The sequence below is a fragment of the Pistacia vera genome, unplaced genomic scaffold, assembly GCF_008641045.1.
Source record: "Pistacia vera cultivar Batoury unplaced genomic scaffold, PisVer_v2 Contig77, whole genome shotgun sequence".
In the NCBI taxonomy this organism is placed as follows: domain Eukaryota; kingdom Viridiplantae; phylum Streptophyta; class Magnoliopsida; order Sapindales; family Anacardiaceae; genus Pistacia; species Pistacia vera.
The window spans coordinates 553,636-581,463 of NW_022196634.1; the positions used below are offsets into that span (position 1 = coordinate 553,636).

The 27,828-nt window shown below is 34.9% G+C and overlaps 1 non-coding gene and 1 pseudogene across 1 annotated transcript; both read right to left on the reverse strand.

The window, feature by feature from the left end:
* Positions 1–925: 925 nt before the first annotated feature.
* Positions 926–1,032, reverse strand: LOC116116389. The gene has a single exon (XR_004125805.1). It is a non-coding gene; the product is annotated as a small nucleolar RNA R71 (small nucleolar RNA).
* Positions 1,033–13,520: 12,488 nt separating this feature from the next.
* LOC116116292 lies at positions 13,521–24,227 on the reverse strand (annotated as a pseudogene).
* Positions 24,228–27,828: the final 3,601 nt, after the last annotated feature.

Below are 27,828 nucleotides of genomic sequence, written 5' to 3' on the forward strand. Positions count from 1 at the left end.
AAATTGATATTACTCTTGCTTTAAATTCTTGCTCTCATTAATTAGTTTTTAATACTTAGTAAGTTTTGTTATTAGTTATTTTCTAATCTTCCATTAATCCAAACAATTTCAGTTTCTCCAACTTGAAAAACACTTAGGAAAATTAGTGCTTAACAATCAATCCTTGTGGGAACGATACTCACTTATCACTTTATTACTTTGTGTAACTAGTGCACTTGCTATCATTGCATGTTGTAGTTACAACGCATCAAGTTTTTGGTGTCGTTGCCGGGGATTGAGTTGTGTGTTAACATTAGATTTTTCTTGTGTTAGCTAGATTGGAGCTTTATTTTTCTTTGTTTAATTGTTTTTAGTTTAATTTTTTGTTGTTCTTTTTGGTTGGCTTGTGATCTCACTTTTTCTCTCTTTCTGTGTAGTTTATGCGAAGAGCAAGACGTCAGCTAGTGGTTCCTGTTGATCCTGAAATTGAAAGAACCACTAGAAGACTTAACAGAGAAAGAAGAGAAAGAGAGGCTACAGTTGAACCAGAGGCCATTGTTATTGAGATGGCAGAAAATAGAACACTAAAGGAATTCTCAGTTCCCACAGTTGAAGGCAATGGGTCGAGCATTACTATACCAGCGGTACAAGCCAACAACTTTGAGATAAAGCCAGCAATCATCCAGATGATCCAGCAGTCGGTACAGTTTAAAGGGGATTTAAAGGAAGATCCAAATCTACACATAGCCAATTTTTTTTGGAGATTTATGATACTTTCAAGTCAAACGGAGTGTCAGATGACGCCATCAGACTGAGACTGTTCCCGTTTTCATTGAGGGATAAGGCAAAGGGATGGTTAATGGCACTACCATCAGGAACGATCACAACATGTAATGATTTAGCACAGAAGTTCCTGACCAAATTCTTTCCTGCAGCAAAATTGGCAAAACTGAGAAATGATATCACATCGTTTCTATAGGAAGAGTCGGAATCATTGTATGAGGCTTGGGAGAGATACAAAGAATTACTAAGGAGGTGTCCACGCCATGGGTTACCAGTTTTGATGCAAGTCCAAATGTTTTATAATGGATTGATGGTGAATGTGCAAACTATGGTGGATGCAGCGTCGGGAGGAGCACTGCAGAATAAGACACTGGAAGAAGCTCATGAGTTGCTTGAAGTTTTAGTGAGTAACAACTGTCAAAGACCTAATGAAAGGGTGCAACCAAAGAAATCTATGGGTTTTCATGAAGTTGATGCATACACGGCTATCTCAACCCAACTTACAACACTTCAGAAATAGTTGGGAAGTATATAGGTAAATTCTATTCAAGCTCCTCAACTGATTTGTGAATTTTGTGCAGGTAGTCATGTGAGCAGTGAATGCCAAGTGGGGAACACATTTGCTTCAGCTTCTTCATCATCAGAGCAGGTTAACTACTTGGCAGGAAATCAAAGGCAACCAAACAATGCGTACTCCAACACATATAATCCTGGTTGGAGGAATCATCTGAACCTGTCTTGGGGCAATCAGAACCAACAGAATCAGCAAAACAATCAATGGAACCAAAGAGCATTACCAAACAACCAAGCAGGGTTGAACAATCAACCAGGAGAACAAAGAGTGACAAAATTGGAAGACATGTTTGGAAATTTTATGCAAGAGACCACAGGTTTTATGAATGAGACAAGGACTAATTTCAGAAATCAAGGGGCGTCCATTCGGAACTTGGAGATATAAATGGGTCAATTGGTTGAAAAGCTAAATGAGAGACCATAGGGGTCCCTACCGAGCAACATAGTGACTAACCCACGTGAGCAAGCAAATGCAATAACTCTGAGAAGTGGGACAGTGTTAGAAGAAGTAGAACAATCAAGGAAAGAAGGAAGCCAACCAAAAGAAAAGGAAGATTCTGATTAGGAAGCTAATGAAGAGATAGTTGCTGAAGAGAAACCAACCAGTTCTAGGGTTGATGAACAAAAGCGGGAACAGAGGCAAAGACAAAAGAAAGAGAAATTGCCATTTCCCGAGATACCACCAAAGTTGGCACATCACACTCCTCCCATGCCTTTTCCTCAGAGACTCAAGAAAAAGAATCAGGATAAGCAATTTTCCAAATTCATTGAAATATTTAAAAAACTGCATATTAACATTCCTTTTACAGATGCATTGCAACAGATGCCAAGCTACGCGAAATTTATCTAGGAGATTTTATCAAGCAAAAGGAAGTTAGAAGATGAGGAAACAGTGATGCTCACGGAAGAGTGCAGCGCCATTCTCCAGAAGAAGCTACCCCCGAAACTCAAAGATCAAGGGAGTTTTACTATTCCTTGCATTATAGGAGACATTACTTTTGATCGAGTTTTGTGTGATTTAGGTGCAAGCATCAATCTAATGCCTTTTTCTATTTTCAAGAGATTGGGAATTGGTGAAGTGAAGCCAACGACCATGTTGTTGCAACTTGCAGATAGATCCATTAAACATCCAAGGGATATAGTCGAAGATGTGTTGGTGAAGGTGGACAAGATTATCATTCTAGTGGATTTTGTTGTTTTGGACATGGAAGAGGATAAGGAAATACCTCTGTCATGGCCCAATCTAACCGTGGGCACGGCTGGGCTGGGCTCGCCCTAGGCCCACTATCGTGAACACTTTACTCAGTACTGTCCCCCCCTTAAGGGATTTCTTTCACCTCCCCCACCACTCGAACCCAAGACCAAGGGGCTATAGTCAATTGGGAAGCATGGTGAGTACCATCAGGCTAGACTGAGTAAAGTGTTCACGATAGTGGGCCTGGGGCGAGCCTAGCCCAGCCATGCCCATGGTTAGATTAGGTCGTGACAAGGTGTGTGATTAACCTTACGGTTTTAAATTCTTATGGTTTTTATATGATCTAGGTCCAAGAGGAAGAGACTTTTAGCAAAAGAAGGTGACATCACACATTTAAGGTAAGTAAACCTAATTTTAGCCTTGATTTGAGCAAGACTTGTGTTGAATGAATTTTGGCATGTTTGTATATGATGGTATAAGAGAATTATTAGCTATTTTTTATGTTTAATGATGCATACTTTCCAGCCATGAGAAGTAGTGTATGATTATGTGATGATTTGGTGAAGTTGTGGAAGAATTAGTGTTGAAATTTTTGAAGTATAGAGAAGTGTTGAAATCGGCCAGGTTTGATACTAAAGTTAGTGAGTTTTTGGCTCACAATTTGGTGGAATTAGAAAGACGTGGAAGTGTAGCCAACATGGTAGTTGCATGTGCATATGAAGTGTTTGATGAAACTCCAAAGAGAAAATGCATGCACGAGTTGGCTAAACCCTATTGAAGAAAGGGTTAGAGAAAGGCAAGAATTGAAGTAGGAAGATTATGTTTGGGTCTAGCCAAGTGTAAATGTTAGTGTTCAAGAGTGCATATTGTTATGCCAAAATTTAATATATCACCTGGTCATGTTGTTCCATGAGAGAAATGGCCCTTAGTGCTTGGTTCTAGTTACTTGAACATTTACTACTTCTTGAAATGCACATTGAAGTGTTAGAGAAGAATTGCAAGTTAAAGTGTTACTTTGATATGGCAATTGGGATAGTAGAGAATGGTAGAATATGTCATGACATACCATTATGCCATAATGAATTTTTAAGTTTGTATATGTGAACTTGGAAAGCATATTAAAGAATGGGCTTGATCATGCATATATTGTGCACATGATTATATATATAGCCTTGATTTAGTAAATGAGAATATGAAAGAATATGTTAGCAAAAAATGAGAAAGAAAGAAAAGAAAATGGCTAGTAATTTTCTTTTTAGCTAACATGCAAGTATGTATATTTTCTCATTTGCTAAAGAATGCAAGAGTAGAATTTCCATAGCTTGGAAATTCATTTAGAAATGTGTATAGTATCTCTTTCTATTCTCTTTCTATAGCATGCTATGTTATAAGGTTTTTGCGATGGGGAACCCGTGAGTGACAGAGATGCCCACATGCACACCGCCACGAGCGAGTAGCCACAGCAGAGAGATACAGTATTTGTATAGTCCGTAAGTAGTGTATGTGGATGAGGACTATACCCAGCAGAGCATACCTACATGCATGCCGCCATGAGCGAGTGGCCACAACAGAGAGATACAATATTTGTATAGTCCGTCAGCAGTGCATGTAGATGGGGATTGTACCCACTCACATGGGCAGGGCTCCAATTCCATGCATCAACCTAGTCCGATCGACAAACTAGAATAGAAGAATGAAAAGAAAGAGAAACAGAGAAGAAAAGAAAGAGATACAGCATAAGAGACAGATAACATAAAAGAAATGAAAAGAAAGTTCTTTTCTCAGGAAAGTTTATTATTCTGCATATGTATTATGCTACTTACATGATTCAGTATTTCTTATGTGCTCGACGATGTATAGTTTTATTCATTGTCTTTGCACTTTGATAAGTAGCAAATCAGAGTATCAGAAAAGAATGTAGAATATCAGAAAGGAATGTAGAATATCAAAAAGGAATAAAGAATATTAGCAAAGATTAAAGTGAGAAAAGGAAAATCAAAACATGAGTAACAGAGGAAGAATAGTCGTGCTGACGTAAAGAAAGCGGAGGAGTTTGGAGCACTGTCCAAGTCTACCTTGCACTATTACTTATTTTGTTATGTATTTATATTAATTAGAATTAGAATTTTCGGATTTTACATTATGTATATATGTTTATAAAAGTTATTTAGTGGATTTTGTTATATTTTTCTTAAAGAATTACTAGCTAGAGAGCATATTACAATCTGTATGAAATAAATCATAGTAAATAATCCATACAAGGATAAAGAAAACATTACTGAAGTTCGGAGGCTCCTCCGAATATCTTTGATTTCGCACACGAACACTGTTCACCGTCTACTGTTCACATGATTTTTCGCTAATAGATCCAATGTAGGATCGCACTCATGGAAGTACACACGAAGATAATCTGAAGAACCGAAAATTGTTTTGCTAGAACAATTGTCAGCATTAAGAATCAAGAACAATCAAAATTGAAAAATTTTCTTCTTCACTGGAAGAAGAAAACGTCAGAGAGAGAGAACCTTTTGGGTGGCTAGGGTTTTAATTGAATAAATAATTCTTATTGTTTTAATTTGAGTTGCACTTATATAGCGCAACAATTAAAACCCTATTCCACTTAGGAATAGCCATGAGCTCTAACCCTACTTCACCCTTGCAACCAAACACACACTTTATGGTAGTTTAATTAATTAATTATTATTATAATTAAAATCAATTAATACATATAATAATATATTGTAACAACTCCATTCTACTCATATTCTTTTAAAATATACATAGTAAAAAATACATGTAAAATAGCATAAAAAGTTAGGCCCAAATTTTTCTTTCATTAAACATATACATTCTTTATACAAATTTTGTATCATGTACAAAACTATTAAAAAAAAGGTGGACAGTGTAGCCATTTCCCTTCGCTTGCTGACGCCCATCCAACCGTGTCCTTACCTAGATCCTGCAAGACATAGGAAACAATGGGGTGAGCACTAAAATAATGCTCAGTAAGCAAATCCTCTATTCATCTAACCCCGTAAATCTCTCTCTAATTCTTTCCTTACAATGCTCATTTACTCTTTCTCTTATGCTTCTCTCTATTTTCTCTTTTTCATAACCCAAGTCACGGCCTCATCTTACCGGAGGCACGGCCGGGACTCGCTCTCACTCTATGTGACTTCTACTCATTCTAGCCGATCGGACTTGGTTATGCATGGATTCGGAACCCTTCGCCATGTGAGTATATAATCTCTCTCTCTCGGGTATAGCCCTCATCTGCATGCACTCTCACGGGCTACACCACTTCTCTCTCTCTTACTCATGCCGCTCTCTTAATGCGGCGTACATGCAGGAATACTCTACCCATTACTCATAGGTTCCCCATCGCACAACCTACTCAAACCTTTCGTTTAGCACTACTTTCTCTTTGTTCTCTAGTGCTCATTCTCTCATTCTCCTTACTCTTAAAGTAGTTTATACTCAAATTCTCTACTATTTCTCTACTCTCTTTCTCTAATGCAATTAATGCATATGGATGACTCATGCTCATTAATGCACTTATGAAATGCAATTATGCCATGTAGCAATAATTAAGGTTCTCTACTCTTACCTATGCCTTACTCAAGCATTTTATCATACAACTCATGTGCATATAAAACTCTATTGTAACAATAACTCTTCTCTTCTCTTGAATCTTCTCAATATGGGAGAAAACTCTCTCATAAACTCTAAATTCCTGTCAATGAAAGAAACACTTCTATAGGGTTTACTCAAACTCCCTTCAACTTCACTCAAAACTCAACTCAACACCATAAAATCTCAACACTTCTCATATTCCAATACATTCCATACTCATCAATAACTATAATCTCATCTCATCTTATCTCAACAAATATAATACATACACAATCATGCATTCATTCATATATACATCTCTACTCAAAGGAGTTCATAAATCTCAAATTGGGTTGGATTTACTTACTTTGTGAATAAGTGACTTCTCTAACACTTCTCCTTTCCTTTGTTGTCTTGTCTTCTCTCTACAACTTTAAACAATAACAACAATATAAGACTTCAATACAACTATAAACAAACTCACATCTAAAGCAAGAATCCTTACCTTAGGATGCTTTAGATTCAAGCTCTACTAAAATTACCCCAAAACTCTCTAAAACTCCTTAGAAATCTTGGAAAATTGAATGGAGAATTGAATGGAAGTAGAGAATGGGTATGGCGGTGGAAATAGGTGAAATGAAGGGTTTATTACACTTAACCCTTTTTTAGCTCATATTATAACCATCCTTTCCCATTTTGCCCTTGCTTTTCCTTGTAAATTCCATCTATATCCTTTGATTCATTACACTCACACCCCCACGCTAACCTATTCTCCATGAAATTTCCTTACATTTCACTCCCCACTTTTCCTGCTAATTAGGGGTAGAATGGTCATTTTTCCCCTATGGAGAATTCTCTAGAAACCTCACTAAACTTTTCAACTGGCCCGTTGCCATGGCAAAGAAACTTCTGTCGCCCCGACAAAAAGTTACAGAGTCAACACCGCCTTACCCAAAGCCAACGTCGCCGCGGCGAAGACTATTCTTCCAAAATTCCTCAAATCTCAACCAAATGCAAGGCAAACACTCAACCAACTCAACATACAAACTCAATTAAAGCTAAATCAAAGAACATTTAAGCAATATAGCAAATCTTAAGTACGTACCTCAAGCACGCCCCACATGAGGTACGTAGTTATTACTGCTTCTTTCACTCTTATTTGAGTTGGTTTTGGTATTATTGTTTGATTGAGTGTTGTGTTGAATGCTTGCCCTGAAATTGGTTGAAAATAGAAGAAGTTTAGTGTGCCAAGCTTCNCAAGAATCCTTACCTTAGGATGCTTTAGATTCAAGCTCTACTAAAATTACCCCAAAACTCTCTAAAACTCCTTAGAAATCTTGGAAAATTGATGGAGAATTGAATGGAAGTAGAGAATGGGTATGACGATGGAAATGGGTGAAATGAAGGGTTTATTACACTTAACCCTTTTTTAGCTCATATTATAACCATCCTTTCCCATTTTGCCCTTGCTCTTCCTTGGAAATTCCATCTATATCCTTTGATTCATTACACTCACACCCTCACACTAACCTATTCCCCATGAAATTTTCTTATATTTTACTCTCAACTTTTCCTGCTAATTAAAGGTAGAATGGTCATTTTACCCCTATGGAGAAATATCTAGAAACCTCATTAAACTTTTTAACTGGCCCGTTGCCGCGGCGAAGAAACTTCTATCGCCCCAGCGAAAAGTTACAGAGTCGACACTGCCTTACTCAAAGTCAACGTCGCCGCGGCGAAGAACACCGCCTTACTCAAAACTCTAAGATTCCTCAAAACTCAACCAATTTCAAGGCAAACACTCAACCAACTCAATATACAAACTCAATTAAAGCTGAATCAATGAACATTTAAGCAATACAGCAAATCTTAAGTACGTACGTACCTCAAGCGGGGTGTTACAGCGACCAATTGCATATGTAGCTCTGACGATTTTCGAAAAGTTTTGCAGCCATTGAAATGTGTTAATCTAGAGTTGGTCAAGGACCAGTCCTAAGCAGGCTCGAGCTTGGGCCCGTTTAGGACCGATCGCTCATGGGCCTGAGACTGGTCCCAAGCCCATGAGCAATATTAGGACCCGGACCGGTCCCTAGGACCAGTCCTATGGGCCTGGAAAATTTATTTCCCCCTTGATCTTTTTTTTATATTTTAGGGGTGAAATGAAATTTTATAGGGGGTTTTTAGTATTTTTTAAGGGTAGATTAGTAAGTTTCTAAAGGTTTAATTAATTTAAAAAAAAAATTAATTAATAGTTAATTTTAACATAAATGTAATATTCACATTTCACACATTTACGCTTCATAAATAAACAATTAAATATTTTTTTTTAATTAAATTATTCATTTTCATCGTCAACAATATTTACATCATTCAAATCTGTATTCCTAAAGAGTTCGAGTAGTTCGGGATCTTCAGGGTGCTGTTGTAGTCTTTTTTTTGCATGAGTCCAATCCCATAAACACATTATCACTTCAATCATCTCATCGGTTAAAGAACATCTTCTGTCTTCAACAATCCGGCCACTCGTTGAAAATGTACAAAACTTCAAGAATTGTAAAATAAATAGTTTCAGCACTATGTTTTTCATATAATGGTTTAAAATCCATCAATTTTTGTAGTAAACCCCAATTATGATATAAGAAATGTGCTATGACAGTTAAAAAATCGGTTTTTGATCTACAAGCCCATATGTCTGATGTAAGTACAATAGATATATTCCTAAAATTTTGAAATTCATTTTTAAGTTTATTATTTATTTTGTTATAAAGTTTTAGTATATCTCTTCTACTTGTACTTCTACTAACAGCGGTATATGTTGGACAAAATGCAGTTTTAATCATATAAATAAAATAAGGATTTCCAGATAAACAAATGGGAGAGTCCGTAGCAACTATGAATCTTGCTATTTCCTCTCGCGCAACATGTGCATTTTATTGTCATGTTAAGAGAGTTGAGGATTGTGGATTAAAATTAAGTTGAGTTTGAATTTGTCTACCTGATCCGGTTGAAGATGTATTGGGCAACTACATTATTTGGGGGTGCTTCTTTTTCATGCATGTGTCATCACATCGTCGAAGTCCCCTTCTCAGCGCCAATAATGGTTCTACAGAATATTACAAATCCCACACGATTCATCCCCCGCCCCATTTGTCTTTGGCCATTTTGATTTGGTAAAGTGTCGCCATACATCGACACGATCCTCTTTGACGGTCGGGGGGTTGGCCTATACCCGTGCCTGTTGACTCGCAGCTCACATGTGTTTGGCTACACCTCGTCCCAATCAAATGTGGTTGTGGAATTGCAGCTGTTACCTCTGGAGGAAATGGTGAAAATGGATTGAACCCTTCCATTTTTTCGGTGGATGGAACGTAAAACTCATTTGGGGATGATCCTTTGAACGCATCATTGCGGGAATCCATTATGAATTTATGATAAAATAATAAATAATTAAAATGAAAAGAAATTAAATAATAATATGAATAAGAGATGATATTGAAAAATAGAAAAAATTGAATAATATAAACAAATAAATAAATAATATGAATAAACTATAAATATAAATATAAATTGAATGAGAATTTGATTGGAGATTTGGAGTAGAGAGATTGAGAGAATGAGAGAATGAGAGATTGAGTGGTGTCCAACAAAATGACTGTTGGCTTCCACCCAACGGTTGCTAGAGAAAAGTTAAAATATATATATATATATTTTTTTTATAAATTTTATAAAAATTTTTTTAAGCCCTATAATTTATGTTTATTTCAAAATTTATAGGGGGTTTTAGTAATTATATAAGAGACTAAAAAAAAATATGTAAAAAAATTTGGTTCCAGGCCTGAGCCTTGGAGGAGGGCCTAGTGGAGGGACCGGGCCCTCCACCTAGTTCTGAAACGGGACTAGGCCTCTTAGAACCGGGTTTTTAGACCCAATTCCAAATGCTCACCTCAACGTTAATCCCTGTAATTTCTCCCATTCCCACAAATAATATTGCTATGCCGTAAAAACAAGTACTAGTGGCCAATGCTTTTTCCAAACAGTAAAGTTATTAAAAATTGTGTGATAATAAACAAAATATCGAAGCTTGCCACGAAAAACCTTTCTATAATGAGAATTTATACTGCAACGAATAAAACATTATTCTTAATAAAGTACTTTGTAAGTTTGTATGTAGCACCATTCTACATATGTATCCTTAAGCACTGACAGTAAAAAGAGTCAGAAAAAAGCTCAGAAAGAAAAGTCAGAAAAAGTACTCCACCATCCAAATGGCATTTTAATCATTTAGAGACATATTTAAATTCAAAACCGTTAACATACTTGAAATGACTTCTTATAATGATCGATAGACCAAAGAAAAATATTTGCATGCATAACAAGTTTTTATTGAATTGTAACCAATAATATACTTAAAACTTTAAGGGTTTCTTTGGGTTCAATAAAGTTTGTTTATTTTCTTAAATTTTTAGTTCAAATCTTAAATCATATATCACAATAATATTGTGGTTTACATAATCCTTTGAATTTGTAAATTATTTAATAGATTTTAAAAATTAATTGAAATACGTGTAAATCAGCTTGGACACGTCAATTATAAAATAATAATAATAATAATAATAATAATAATAATATACTTAAATCAAGCCACCTTAAAAATAACATACATGCATGCTTAATTAGTGCATAACTCAATTTTTTATTAATTATTCTCTTTTTTTATACTCACGTTCATATTCTACGTTTTTTTTTTTTTTTTAATTGAAAAATCTAGCCCATTCTAGTAAAGTTTTCTAGATTGTGTCCTTCTTGTTGACTTATTTGCATATCAACTACTTTGTGTCCTCCCATGTTGTGCTAAACAAGCAACAACTATTTTGTATTTCTATTTTTCTAAAGAACTATATCCTTGACAAAGAACATATTTTTCAGGAAAAGGAAAAAAAAATTGATTTATCTAATTCTCAGACCTCACCCACTCTTAAGGACAAAGAACATATTTTTCAGGAAAAAGAAAAAAAAAAATTGATTTATCTAATTCTCAGACCTCACCCACTCTTAAGAAATCATCCCCCCCCCCCAAAAAAAAAAAGACTGTTGGCTGCCAGCAAACCGTTGTTAGAGAAAAGTTAAAAAAAAAAAAAGAAATTTATAAATTTTATAAAATTTCATTCTAACTCTTATAATTTATATTTATTTTATAGGAAGTTTTAATAATTATATAAGGGATTAAAACAAAAATATGCAAAAAAAATGGTCCTAAGCCCGAGCCTTAGAGGAGGGCCCAATGGAGGGACCGGGCCCTCCTCCTGATCCTAAAACGGGACTAGACCTCCTAAGACTGGGTTTTTAGACCCAGTCCCAAATGCCCACCTCTACGTTAATCGTTGTAATTTCTCCCATTCTCACAAATGATACTGCTGTGCCGTAAAAACAAGTTCTAGTGACCAATGCATTTTCCAAACAGTAAAGTTATTAAAAATTGTGTGATAATAAACAAAATATCGAAGCTTGCCACGAAAAACCTTTCTATAATGAGAATATATACTGCAACGAATAAAACATTATTCTTAATAAAGTACTTTGTAAGTTTGTATGTAGCACCATTCTACATATGTATCCTTAAGCACTGAAAGTTAAAAAAGTCAGAAAAAGTACTCCACCATCCAAATGGCATTTTAATCATTTAGAGACATATTTAAATTCAAAACCGTTAACACACTTGATATGACTTCTTGTAATGATCGATAGACCAAAGAAAAATATTTGCATGCATAACAAGTTTTTATTGAATTGTAGAACGAATAACATACTTAAAACTTTAAGGGGTTGGTTTGGCGGTCAATAAGATTTGATCATTTCTTTGAATTTTTAGCTCAAATTTTAGGTCATTTATTACAATAACATTGTGTTTTACATAGTTCTTTGAGTTGTTCAATAAATTTTAAAAATTAATTGAAGTACGTGTAAACCGGTTCGGACACTTCGGTTACCAAAAAAATAAAAAAATAAAAAAATAAATAATAATAATAACATACTTAAATCAAGCCACCTTAAAAATAACATACATATGCATGCTTAATTAGTGCATAACTCAATTTTTTATTAATTATTCTATTTTTTTTATATTCACGTTCATATTCTACGTTTTTTAAATTAAAAAATTTAACCCATTCTAGTTAAGTTTTCTAGATTGTGTTCTTCTTGTTGACTTATTTGTGCATCAACTTCTTTGTGTCCTCCCTTGTTGTTGTGGTTGACTCATATGCTAAACAAGCAACAACTATTTTGTATTTCTATTTTTCTAAAGAACTATATCCTTGACAAAGAACATATTTTTCAGAAAAAAGAAAAAAAAAATTGATTTATCTAATTCTCAATACCTCACCCACTCTTAGAGATGGCAACAACCCAGCCCAACCCAAGACTGGGCTGGGAATTGGGAAAAATCACAGGTTTTTCGCACTCCGATTGGGTATATCTTAGGTCCAAATAGGAAAATCTTTAATTGCAAAAAATTCAAACATAACTATTTTTTTTATCTAGAACATAAATGTTTATTTTTAACCTTTATCAACTAAATAAAAATTGCATTGAACTAAAAAAAAATATTAAACAACTTAAATTAGAACATTCCTATACTGTAAATTACAACAATTCAAATAGGTAAAAGCTAATAAATATGTGCAACCTCTTAGATGAATCACACATCCATAGTTATATTCGCTTAAGTCAAACCACCTTGAATATAACATATGCGTAAAACTCTAATCAAAACAATTCGAACACTTGATTGAACTAAGACATTATTGTGAACATAACTTTAATTAAACAGGTATTGGATTAATCAATAACTTAGTAAGGTCATCTTTCAAATCATCTGGAAAAGTGAATGCATCTCTCTTCTTGTACAATACTCCTGATATGCGTATAACATTGACAATTCCAGCAGTTTCTTCTCTGGAGATGCCATATTGCTTCATGTAGCAATCCACCGTGGAGGCAACATGCCCTCTCTCTTGCTCAAACTTCAAATACATTTGCATTGCCAATTAATTAGACTTAGCATTCATGAAATAGATACAGAATATTTAAAAATTATTAGTAATGGTTTTTAAATTTTATACATATTAAAAAAATTTAGAAAAGATTTATAAACATGTTCATTATTTTACTCAAGATCTGAAATCTTTTAATGTTTTATATTTCTATAAAGTTATTAACTCTATAAACTAATATAAACACATAGTTTGATTTAAGTTTCATCATACGATCAGTTTTCCATTTAAACAATATAGATGAAAATTTTTCGACATATTTTGCATGCATGCGTTTATTGTGAATAACCATACAAAAATAGAATAAAAATAAAAAAACAGAAAAGAAAGCAAGGTAAATCAATAAAAGGATCCCCTAAGCAATGTTAACGCTACAGAGGACCAATGTCTCAATAGTAAGCCCAGGACCAAACCCGAAAAGCACTCCCCATTCCAACCCTTCTCTTGTGGTCTTCAACCCATCTTCAGTTGACTTCTTTCGTATCTCATCCAAAACAAACAACACAGTTACACTTGACATATTACCATACTCAGCAAGCATGTATCTATTTGCACCTAACTTTTCAAGTTTAAGACCCAACTTGGCATCCACTTGGTCCAACATTGCAGGCCCACCAGGATGTACAACCCAAAAGATCGAGTTCCAATCTGCGATACCTAAAGGGTGGAATACCTCAATCAATCGCTTCGCAATATGGTTTGAAATAAGGTCAGGAACTTCCTTCCCAATATGAAACGTAAGCCCATGCTCACGAATACTAGCACAAATAGCCCCAGCGCTATTGGCACTATTGTTGGGGTTGCAGAGATGAGTTCAAAGATAGGCTTTTCAACACCAGGAAATGGATTTGCACCAACTATAAGAACTGCTGAGCCATCCCTAAATAGAGAATGACTCACAAGAACATCGACATTGGTTTCAATAGGGCAATGGAAGCCAACAAGAGTTATTTCGGTGCATACAATGAGGACACGAGCACCTTTATTGTTGTCAGCTATGTGTTTAGCAATGCGAAGTATGGTGCCACCTCTATGACAACCTTGTTGGTACAACATGACTCGCTTAATAGATAGATAAAGGCCCAAGAGCTGGACAATTTGAAAGTCATACCCAGGAATTAATGAATGGCCCCATAGTGCTTCAACAAATTAAGTGAGTGATTTTTGACTTGGGTTGGCCCCATTCCTATGGCCTTGGTTGCAGCTTCCTTGCCTAACTCTGGTATCAATGTTGCTGCCATATCTTGCCTAGTATCCAGTGAAGGTGCCTTGTATGAATTAATGTTTGGATTTTCTTTTATAACATCTTCAGTTGAGTAAGTGTATCTCTTTTTTATCGTGGTTTTATCACCTGAAATCATTAAATATGTATCTTTTTAGTCATAACTTAATGACATTCACAGAGGAAAAAAACATCAAAAGCAAACGATTTCGTAGATGATACCAAACTGAATCCTAAAAATCGTTCAATCCTAAAATACTGTTCAATATCTCGAACACAATTAAGACTTAGAAAATATTAAAAGCACGATAATCTAAAAAACAAAAATTAGAAAAGAGTATTAATTTCTTACATATGAGCTGCACTTTGTTTTTGAGATGGGTCATGTGCTCGGCAATGGTCATACGAAAGTAAGCATCTGGATATGTGCTTTGATCATAGACATTTGGAGGATTTGCTGTTGCAATTGCCATGATTGTGGCAGTGCCATCAGCACGTTGAGCATTGCGAAGTCACCCACATTAACCATTTTTGCTCCAATGAATATAATGCAACTTCAATTTCTTTGAGTCTTGGCTATTTTGTTGTGTCTTCGCGATCGAGGATCCGTTTATTTGTACATACTGATTAAGTATAAAAATATTGTTCATGTATCATGATGTTATTTAATAATGATATTGAAAATCATCATGGATGATCTGTACCCAATTGGAAAATATGTGTTAATGTATACAACAAAATTTGAAGAGATTGTTAGCTAGATTAATTTAGTTCACGTCAAAGATTCTAGCATGCACAGATGACAGAATATTTATTTGAATAATTCATCTTTAAGGTTTCTAATTTTAGTACATGAACAAAGAGATCTTCACTCTTAGTTTCATCATTTGATCAAGAAATAATAATAGTAACAATTTGAATTCATTCTATTCCATATCTAGTTATTTAATTTATAACTATGAAATTGATATGCACTTTTTGTACGACAATCAATGTATGACAGGAGTTTGTCAGCTAGCTCAAAATAGAGACTAGGACTAGATATGGAGATTGAGATGGGTGAATTCTTCAATATGAAAATGGTGACGATGGAAAGTTGATTTGTATTCCTTTATTTTATTTATTTATTTTTTTGTGATTGATTTAGCTCTAAGCGGCCTCGTTAATTATTGAAGGAATTGACTTCCCCAAAAATGGTAGATGAGATATAATTGTATCTTTAAAGGAGACATATAGGAGAGGGAGCTGCAGATGCTCAAACTCTAGGAATGACTAACGGCGGCAAATAGCACATGTTTATAGCCTTGGTATAGCTTTCCTGTGAATCCTTCGCTAACTTGAGCGTCAAATAGCCCATGCTAGTGGTGGAAATTAATGCATTTCTAATTATCCAGGACTAGGATGCTGCAGAATGCTAGTTTGATATATTTTCCTTTTTATGTAAAAGTTTTTTATTTTTTATTTTTATCACTAGAAGTGTATAGATATCTACAATTGATTAATTTTATCTTTTAAGTGTTCTTAGTATAATGCTAAAAAGATACAACGTATTACTATTTTAAATCAAGCAAATCAAAAATAAAAGAAAGCAGACTTGAACTAAAAACTCTGTTTTTCTCTTCTGTAGTTTTGCAGCAATGAAATACTTTTCTGCCTTCTACTAGAGCAGCTTCAAGAACTGGGATGAAGCATGTTAGCGCTTAACATTCTACAATTCATGGGTCAATATTTTGACAATTTAATAGCGTCAGCTTCACTGTACAAGAACTCAGATTAGCTCCATCCATAATTCATGGGTCAATAAGTATTAACATGCTCTGTACAATATTAGGATTTCAATTCATATTTTAATAATATTAGGATTTCAATTCAACGTTTCAATTGCCTACTTTTGAAACGGATAGAAGATCATGTTTTTAAACCAACAAAGATAACTGTCTTTGATGGAATTGTAAATACAATTGTTGCATGATAATTGATGTGAAACTACAAACAATTGTCAATTGTTTAAAACATTGCAAAGTTAAGACCCTCGATGTCGATGAATTGCAAGTTACAAATGAAGTGGATGAGAAGAATCAAAGAGTCATTGTAAAATTGAGTGATCAAATTCGACAACTTCGCTACACTAATAGAATAAATATTAATGTCTTCCTTAATCATGCAAATGAGTAACAAGTCATATATACTTTAACAAAAGAAGAAATCATCTCTACAATTAAAAAAGAAGAGAAATGAAATAATTATAAGGATGATAGTACAGAAATACAAAAAGTTTCATATTAAGAAGCTCTAAACATGCTTAAGAAGCAAGAAATGTTTTTACTTTAAGATGTGGTAACAACTCTAAAACATAAATTATTGTCTCAAACAACTTTAGATAAATATTTTATTTCATTTTAACCTTTTAATGTAACATACCATATTTTTTTTTTTTTTTTGACAATATACAAATAATTATTACTATGTGGAGGCAACTTTCCTTAAGACGGGGATTAGAAAAATTATAACTTATTATCATGTGGAGTTTATTCTTATTTATAACTATCCCAAATTGGGACTATAATTTTTTATGACTATGTAGAGTTTATTCCTATATAGAGTATTACTATAGAGAGGTTTTACTGTATATATGATGGATGTTCTTAGCACTCCATAGTTTCCTCTTTCCAAAGAATTTCAAAACTAATATAGGAAAAAATCTTAAAAAGATATGCTTGACAAGAACATGACCATGAAAACTATGAACAAATCAATGAAGCTTAAATATCATTAGTCATTAATTTGGTCTAGTTAAATAACTTAATTAGACATACGCATGTTTGGAGAATAGGTAAACTAGTATACAGTAAATCATATTAACTAGATCATGGAAAACTTACACTGAATTTTAATAATGGATTAAAAGATTATTTAAAAACCTTAAGATGAATTATTCAAATAATTATTCTCTGCATACAAGATCTTCAACTGAAGATCATGTTTGGAGAGCTTTAACTTGATTAGTCTTGTTAGGCTGTCTAGTGTTGAAGTTGTGGAGCTTTGCAGTTGATTAGTCTTGCTAGGGTGTCCAGTTCTGAGGTTGGAGTCTCGGACTTGACTAGTCCTTCTAGGGTGTCTAATTGTGGAGCTTTGCAGTTGATTACTTCACTATATATGATGAGGTTTTTGGTTATCCAAAGTATAAAATCTCATCATATATATAGTGAGGATTTGGATTGATCCTTTTTTCATCTTATTTATTTAATTTTTGAAGGATCAAAAGGCAGGTGACAGTTCCACCGTGTAACGGTTAGATTAATTATTTTAATGTTTTTCCCCCTTTCACTACTAGTTAACTTTTTTTTTTTTTTTTTTTTAAGAGCACGCTAGTTTTACAAAGACCATATAAAGAGGGCCTACAAGAACAATCTCATCACCCTTGATTTTCATGATTTTTCTCTTTCTCTCTCTTTCCGTTTTCTTTTTGTTTTTTGTTTTTTGTTTTTTTGGATGATATCACTTTGTAGTCCTCTTTGTATGGGTCTTTGTAAGGATAGTATTTTCCTTTTTTTAATTATTTAATTACTGTTGAACGTTGTTTCCGCTTGTACAAACTTTATATGGATGGTGATTCTTTCTCTTCCATTGCACATGCCGTTCTCATACACTAGTATAAACTTGAATAGACATAGAGCAAGAAGTTGCATTGATTTTATTGATCCAAAAAAGTTGAATTGAAACAAAAGAGTGTATAGATTCAAAACCGAGCGGTAATTAATTACGAGTTAGAACAAAAGATTTATTTATTTTTACATCATTTTCAATTACGAGTTCTTTGTTTATTAGGTTTTGTTGCTTGGATAGAATTCCGAAACCCTATGTTTTATATAAATGAATTGAAACCCCAACAATGCTATAGACACCAGGGTTTTTACACCGAAATTTTGTATTGGCCTACGTGTCTCCTGATTTAGACTATTCAACGCATTTAACGTTATTAATTTTTTTTTAAAATATAAAAATTTAAAAAAAAAAATCTGGAATGGACGCCAGTTCATTGTGTAAAAACGGCCGTCCATTGTGTAAGGACGGCCGTCCATAAGGAATGGACGGCTATCCTTTTTTTTTTTGGACGGGCGTCCCTACTCTAATTAAAAAGCTTCAAGCTTCAAGTCCTAACTTCTCATCTTTTATAACCTTCTGCAACTCACCCGATGTTGTTTCAAAACTCATAACCAATGGCTTCTTCTATGCCTTCCTCTACTTCTTCTTTCTCTACAGCTTTTCACGCTTTCGCACAACCCAAAACGCACCCCACTTCTTCTCCATTAACTGCTAAAAAATTACCTTAACGGTGAAGTCATATAAAGTCTTCTCCGTAGCAGCTCTGGCAAAAACACCAAAGGAACGAGCTTTCATGAAAAATCTAGGAAAAGTTATGGATTGCAAAGAGAACCTATGCTGCAAAAAGGCAGATTTAGATGACCTAAGTGAAGATTTGATTGAGGGAGTCAATGAAGAAGCCATGGAAGGTCATGAAGAAGAAGAAGTGGTGTCAAAAAAGCACAGCAGATTTGATGGAGGGAGTCAATGAAGAAGCCATGGAAGGCCATGAAGAAGAAGAAGAAGTGGCGTCAAAAAAGCACATGGGTTGTGCGAAAGCGTGAAAGACATTTTTTTTTTTTTTAATATTTTGGTTATAGCATTTTTTGCTTCTTGGCAGAGAAAAGAAGCTCCACCTGTTTCGATGCAATTTTTTGGTGCAATTTTTTCAGTGGATATAACATTTTTGATTGAAACCCTTTGATAATGAAATTACCACGTGTCTTTAAATCCTTCGAATGAACAGGAGATCCAAATCCATAGCGAAAATCCTTACCGTAAAGGATTTGTAGTTGTGGGCTTGGACATAGACAAAATGTTGGCCGAACCATGGTATATAGTATGTCCTTCGTCTATTTATTGATTCATGTTAAATATAAATAAAATCTACATCTAATCACATGTGTGCTAAGCGTTTAATCACACGTGCACTTTATGTCTAATCACGTGTGAGGCTTGTATATTCTTTTAGCCTAATCATTGTGTGATTACTGATCAAATGCACACCCATTTATTCATTAGCGTGGTCATATTTGTTTACTTCTCTTATATATATAAATTGTTTTATGTGAAAAACAAAAAGTCATCAATTAATCCTGTTAAACAATCCAAAGAAAATAATAAAAAAAGAGGAGGCTAGGGTTTCATTGATATTGCACAATTCAATTGAATACAAAAAGTATGATTTAACCTAAATACAAAGATATATATATAGGCTAAACAAAGGAAATAATGAAAAGACAAATCTACCCTTAATAAACAATAAAACAAAATAACCCATATTTCTTAACAAATCCGAACATGGACATACCTAAATATTGATGAGTGGGGACTTGTGCCCCACTCAAAATTTTTGTTTTCATTGATTTGGTTCCGTATTTTTGTTTGAGTAATGCTAGTTTTACAAAGACACATACAAAAAGGGTATACAAAGATAATCCTTACCCTTGATTTTCATGATTTATATCTCTCTCTCTCTCTCTATTTTTCCATTTTTTTCTTTGTTTTTTTTTTCTTGTTGATGTCACTTTGTAACCCTTTTTGTATGGGTCTTTGTAAGAATAACATTTTTCTTTTTGCTTTCACCACCATGTTTTTGTATTAATTTTTAGATTTGAACTCACCTCATTTACTTGACTCCTTATTTACTCCCAGAAATAACATAAATCCCCCGTTGATGTGCTCTTTTGATCTTACAATATGATGTGCTAATGAATATTTAACTAATTATCTGTTTGCCATTTATTTTAGCATAAAAAAACTTAACTGCAGGAGGATTTTTGCTATTACTATTACTATAACTATAGGAGGATTTTTGTTATTTAATTATAAATAAGAGAGATTACTATTATTAACCTTGACATACATGTACATGAGAGAGAATTCCAAAACAATAACATAGCCATGCTTTCTAGAAAATGATGCATATAAATACACATATATAAGAACCAATATGCTTCCAGATTAGGAATTACTTACAACAAGGTTCCTTCATCGCCATTTGCATTGAAGAACTCACTCATCTCAATCTCCATCCATCCATCTCCTCTGTCTCGACAAAGTTGAGATGCATTTGTTGAAGGATTAAGAAACATGACACGCCTTTTCCCATTATCTCTTCCTTCAAAAACGTCCCTGAAAGCTCGGCTGAGATATTTTTGAGAAGGTCAAAGTGATTGAGAGTTGTTATTGATGGGCTAAGCAGTTTGGGATGACAGAAATGCAATGATTGGAATTGTATCTGTATTTGATAACTAATGGTTGGAATTTATTCCCTTGGGGTTGCCGATAACCTGAAGTTTAGGAAACGAACAATTAACCCCAATAGTATTAGTTTGTACTAAAAGACCCCCTATAGTTATCTTTTGTTTCCAAAACCCAGAAGTGTGTATTCCTTGTTCTTATAAATTTGTGATATGGATGTAGTTATAGAAACCCTTAAGGAAGTGTTTGATTGAGAGTAATCTTTCATTACTGAAGTAATGTTATCTTATATTATTTGATTACCACGTTTGGTTGTCAAATAATATAAAATTTCGATAATCTTCCAAAACCAATAGTAATTACTGTTAGTAATATAGAAGGTAATCTGATTACCTCTATTTTCTTAAGTATTTTAAGATTACTTAGTAATCTTATTTTTGTTACAATTTTATCCTTAACTATTAAAATTTTTGGACAATAATACCCTTGTTTTGAAAAAAAAAATTTACAAAAAAATTAAAAGACTGTTTTATCCTTATATACAAAATTTTTAGGATATAAATACCCTTGCACTTTGAAAAAATTAATCAAGGGTGGTGGCCAGATTTAGCCACCACCGCTAATGGACGCCTGTTGATGCTAGAATGGCGCACGACAGACCGGATTTGGTTGGCCGTGCGCTGATCTAGTCAGAAAAAGTTAAATCTACGACTCCTGGCCATCGTTAAAGGCCAGACGGCTAGATAGTATTGGCCGTCAATGGGCAAAACACTGTCGAGGATCAAATACAAGGCTCAAATAAAAGCCTTTAGAAAATAGAGGCTCAAATAAAAAGGCTCAAAAGAAGGCTATACCAAAAAGTAGCTCAGGAGGCCCAAAAGAGAAAACCTAGCCAACCAAACTCTAAAAAACTATACAAAATAACTTGAGGCTGATGTCCAAAACCACTGCCCAGCCCACGACGATCCAAATCACAGCAGAAGCCCAAATCGCTCCCTGTCCAGCATGATCCACGGCCTTAAGCACAAAATCTGCAAAAACATCTTCCTGGGCATTACAACATCTAGCAGTAGCACAAACACAAACTTCCCAAAAGTTGCAGCATCTCAACCCCTCTATCTTAAGCCAAAAGTTTTAGGTACACGAGGTAGATGAATAAAGAGGCCGAGGATTTTGGAAGTAATTAAATCTAAAATCGAAAAAAAAAAAAAAAAGATGCGTTTTGATATTAGAATTGCAAGATTCAACTTTATTTTCAGATGTTATCTTTTAGATGAATTGAATGGAACTCAAATTCACAACAAAAAAATTACATTTACAAAGTGAACACATATAAAACACTAAAAGCACTTTAAATCTTGACATAAACATGTTTATAGAAGATGTATGTGTTGAAGACACAATTCTATATACGTAACATATTTAGGTCTACGCTCAATTCCTTCAATAATAAAGGCGTTTCTAATATTGTCACTATCATGAGATAAAGTAAACATCAACATTCCATCATCACCATTTTCATTGAAGAACTCTCCCATCTCAGTCTCCAGCCATCCTTCTCCTTTGTCTTGATATCATTGCAGAGTACTTCTATCAAGATCGATGAACAAACTCTTATCTTTTCTCATCATCTTTTAAGCAATATAAACACTAGAGACGCAAAGCTTGAGTTAGAGGAAAAAACAGTTTAGAGTGTGTGAGAGATATTTGGTGTATTTGGGATTTGGGTTTTTGGAGAATTTTCACCAAATTTTTGTATACACAATTTTATTAATGAAATTCTTCTTTTATCTTTGCTTGTGGATGTAGACTAAAAAGCTTAACCACGTAAATTATTGTGTGTTTTGTGTATATTATTGTTTTTCTTACCGTTAATTATTATTCGTGGGATTGAGTTTGACACAACAAAATAAATATCAGACAAAGCGACTAATCATTCAAATAGCATATTAATCAGTCATACGTACATTGAAATTCAAGAAGATTGACATACTTGAAATAAATTATTGTATAATGATAGATGAAAGAGAAATACAAGCATATATAACATGTTTTTATTGAATTATAGAACTGTTGTGATGTGGCAATTGACCTATGCCCACGTGGAAGTCAACTTATAACTTAGGTGATCAAAGTTATTTGTTAAAGACTAAGGGGCAATTCTGTCTTTTCCATTCTTCAATAAACATAATGTAAATTAGGTTTTGCTCAGTTCTCATTCTCGAGCTTTCTCTCTTGGTTACAGAGAGGGAAAGTTGTTACGAATCTGGATGTGTTGGAAATCTAAAGATTGTTGATGGAATGAAACGGTGGTGGTAGGTCTTAGCTGTATTTTCTATTTTGCTTTCTCTTTGTGTATAAATCTGTTACTGATTCTGGTTACTTTGGATTGTGTATGAGAGGTGAGGACATCTAGGTTTTGCGGGTGTTGTACAGAGGGGTTTTACTCTGTTTTTGCCTTGTGTAAAGGAGTGAGCGTAAATCTCTATAAGGTTTCTCTATTCTCATAGTAAATGGTTCCTTATTGCCCTGAAGAGTGGATGTAGGTAATCTGTGTGATTACCGAACTACTATAAATCTGTGTATCTTTCTTTATTATTCTGCTTTACTTATTGTTCATATTACTTGTGTTTTTCTGCTGCTTGGATTATTGTAATGTTTGGGTTTCGATTTTGATCTCTATTTGCAACAAGAACAAATAACATACTTAAAGCAAGCCACCTTAAAAATAACGTAAATATGCTTAGTTTTAATCAAAGCGATTCGCATGCTTGATTGAGCTAAGACATTATTCTGAACCTAAATTTAATTTATTGGATTAATGAATGACGTGGTGTTGTCTCATTTTTCAAATCCTTTAGAAATTTGAATTAATGCATACTATATATGTAGATTTTCTACCTCTTCTAAACATTTATATCCATATCATATGTACATATGTGCGTTTATCTGATCATATGTCACATTAATGACAGTGATCGAAGAGTGCATATATATCCATCAATGCATAGACAGATAGATACGATTTGGAAGAATTAGGTGAAGACTTTGAATTGGAGGTGGTGGGATGGACCAACAAATGGTCTAGGTGGCTTGGTTAGTACTGATGCAGGTGCATAGATAGAGCTAGGGAGGGTCAAGGCGGTTCACTTGAACCCCCTAGCCCTGAAAAATTATTATAAGTACACTTGAAATATCAATGTAATCCTTTGTGTTTTTTAAATTTCCAAAACTATACTAAAATTGTTCATTCCAAGTTTTGCAGAATTTCCCCAAACGGTCTCAATATATCCATAAAAAATGGTAATATCCAATATTTTATCAAATCCAACAATTTATCCTGTTAACGTGACTATTTTAGACTGCTTTTGGTGTTAAGAGTGCCAATTGAGCAATTCTAAATTAACTTTGGGGTCCGTTAATTTTAAATTGAATAATATTGACTCTCGTAATACTTTCCAAAACTCGAAGGGGATTAATTAACATCCTTATCAAGACACGTTTCTGCATTTTTCATTAACATCCTTTCAAGCATTAGCTATCTTGACACACACACATACACACATATATATACATATAGATAATGGCTTTTAAATTTTACACATATAAAAAATTTTAGGAAAGATTTATAAACATAAACGTGTTCATTATTTTACTCAATATCTGAAATCCTTTAATGTCTTATATTTTTATAAAGTTGTTAACTCTATTGTTGATGCTGGATGTTGACACCAACTAAATGCACATGGGAAATGCTGAGCTGACTCAGAAGACACACGTGTACGGGGGTATTGAACTGAATAGAAAAAGAAGAACAATCTTTAAAGTGGTTCGGATGCTTAAATAAGCGAATCCTACGTCCACTGGTATCGTATTAAGATATGAGATCAGGTCGCGTTCAGCGAGCTGATTTATGAGAGATTACAAGAGAGAGAGAAAGAGAGAGTATATATGCTATTCCAGAGAGAAATTAGCTAATCCCACAAACAGGAGAGGAACCCTTTATTTATAGTGGGATGAATTGAGGTAATGATTAATAAATCAGGGAGTGGGTCAAATTGCTGTGCAAATCCTTCCTTGCGTCCCGTTATTCACTTGCTCGAGTGATTTACTTGACTCTTGTAGGGATTGGACATGTGGATCGCCTCCAGCCTTTCACTAGCCTGGCGCACACCTACTGCACTGGCAGGAGCATGCCTCTTGCGTTAGCGTGCGACGTGGCTGCGTCTAAATGACTTCTAGGCTTACCTAAGCTCTGACCACTTAAGCTGAAAGGGCTCTACGTCAGCCCTATTTTTCCAAGCATAACAGAAGTCCCCTAGTTTTTAAGGTTTGAGAATTGAACCTTGTAAACTACACATTATGCCTCGACTTGATGCGTTTGACGAGATACCGATCGATACGACCTGGTTTCAAAGAGGTCGAAGAAACGTTTTCATGTAGGCGACCTGACACGGCTTACCCTTTAGGGTCAGCGACCTATTTTTGGACTATGTTCCGTGCCATAACGATGACTGGTTTTCGACTGAGGTCTACGACCTTATTGCACTTAGCAGAATTTTTTGTCGAAGGGGTCACACTGTTTCGCGACTGACGTAAGACAAGATCGAAGAGTCACATTGCTTCGCGATCGACATAAGACGAAGAGTGTTATATATAACGACCTCTTCAGATGTTATCCGTTGCACTTTTGTAGTTGATGCATTTAATGAAATATCTTTTACTCTGACAGACGTGTCCTGTGTGCAATAAGTTCTAGCCATGCGCATTAAATGCGAGCCATGCTGAAACGACATTCCTTACCAGAGCATTAAATGCAGATGTGGGCGCATTCAATGTGGAGGAGGGAAAACGTGTTGTCGCTTGAGTGTTTCAATGGAAGAGAATGACGATTTGGTTTCTCGAAGCGTGACGGTCACTCTTCTCTGTTGATTCGCGACACGTCATCACGATCAACGGTCAGATGCGTTTTTCGCCCAAACATCATTTGACTTCTAGAAACCAAAATGCCACTTCCTTCACTATAAAATCCCAAGCTCACTTCAGGCAATGTCACAATATTCATCTTCTCAGAGAGAGCAAGAAATTTTTGTGAGCCTTGGTTCCTTGTCTGTTAGACTCGTGCGGCTTGATATTCGAAGCAGGAGGATTCATCTTCTCATTCCAAGAGGTAAGGATGGTTTCTCTGCCACTTTTATTATTATTTCTTGGTTTCGATAGTTGCCATGCGATGATAGCCTGCTATTAGTTGATCAGAGATGAAATCTTCTCCTTGGTTTTGAGCCATTGATGGTGGCTCTAAAAGTATTATGTTAAGGTTTTTTTAGGGTTTAAGGGAGGAAGCTTTTTTACTTTCTCCTCCACGTCATCGTACGAAATAGTGTACAAGGACTAAATGATTCCCTACATGTCTCTTTTACAGACCGCAATAGAATGAACCCCTCAACGACCATAGCTGAGGAGGGGACCAGTTTGCCTATGCAGGATGCTCATGCGGGTCCTCCTCAAGAGATCCTGTCGATGATTACTTCTGAGGATATTCAGAAGGTGGTAGACCAATACGCTTTCAGCATGGAGGTCTTCCAAGATAGGGTACACACAGCTCAGAGTCTGCCACAACGGATGGCTGCGATCTCCGAGAATATTTTCAAGAGTGGAGGGTTGATTCCTTTCCACCCTTTTGTCAGGTCAGTCCTCAATCATTTTGGGATTGCACCATTACAGGTCACGCTGAATGCGTATATGATAGCCGTGGCTATGTACATTGCATGCGGCAAAAACGGATTGGGCGAGCTAACTGCAGTAGAGCTCGGTTGCTTGTATATTCTGAAAAAGAGTAAGGACAAGGATTCCTACTATCTCTCCAAGCGACCTACCATCGAAGCAGGAATACATAGTTACCCGAGCAACGTAGGGGCATATGAGACGAAGTTCTTTTTCTCTCGTCATGATGGCATTTGCCATTTTCAGGAGCCGAGTAGGTTCTCCTTTCTTTTGAGTTTGCGAACTTACTTTTGTTCTTCGCTAACGAGCTTTTTGTTCCTTCGTAGTTAACAAAACGACCAATTTAATGCTCCTCGAGCATCCGAACAGGATCATGACAGGCTTTTCGCAAGTGTACGAAATCGCGTAAGTAGTAAAACTCGAGTAAACGAGCGTCAAATCCCAAGAGAACTACCTACCAAGTACCAAACTAGTATATTTTATTGTTATTTGATGAAACATAATTTTATGAATGAATTTAATGAAAAAGGAAACAAATTAAAAACTAAACAAATTAGAATTTTATAAAAGCTAAGGTATAAAGATCAATAAGGCTAAACCCTAGGGCACATATTTCACACCAATTTAATCCTATGTATTGACGATCATTACTAACCTAATCAAACTTATTCTAAAAGACAAACTCCCTATTATTCCCCTAATTTTCTCTCGAACAATTAGTGAATTAACCCTTAAACAACAACCCAAAATATCTCTAAGTTGGATTTAGAAGCTAAGAGATCATTAAGTTCCATGGAATTTACCAGAGCCTCACAGATCACGGTAATCTATCTCTAGCGTTCGCTCAATCTATGGTTTTATTACCTTAGACAAATCGGGTTTCATCTCTCGATCTCAACCCAACCCATGAAATCATTCAACTCTCGGGCCCTTGAGAATTGAAAGCATTACACACAATAATAAAACTTAGAATCAATGCTTAATAAGAATTTAATAAAGAAAACATCAACACATATTCATAAATTGGGCTACATCTTTAGCCCTAGAAAAGAGAATTAGTTCATAATGAAAATAATAAAAATCATCATTCTATTCAATAACATGAGTTCAGAGAGAAAAATATAAACACTTCTCTAATCGTTGAACGAGAGCTTCAAGAATCCTGATCTCCAAACTAGTAGCCGTCCTTCTCTTTCTCTCTCTAAAAACTCCCTAAAAACTTCTTAAAGACTCTTATTTATACCCTAGGGTTCTGATCTTACTTAGGAAAAGAGTAAAATGCCTTAGCCCATTCAGATTCGGATTAGGATAATGCGTTAACATAACCAGCCCGTGACCCATCGTTGCGGCGGGAAGAACAGTTGCTGTGGCAATCATTCTTTCTGTACGAGGCATCTGTG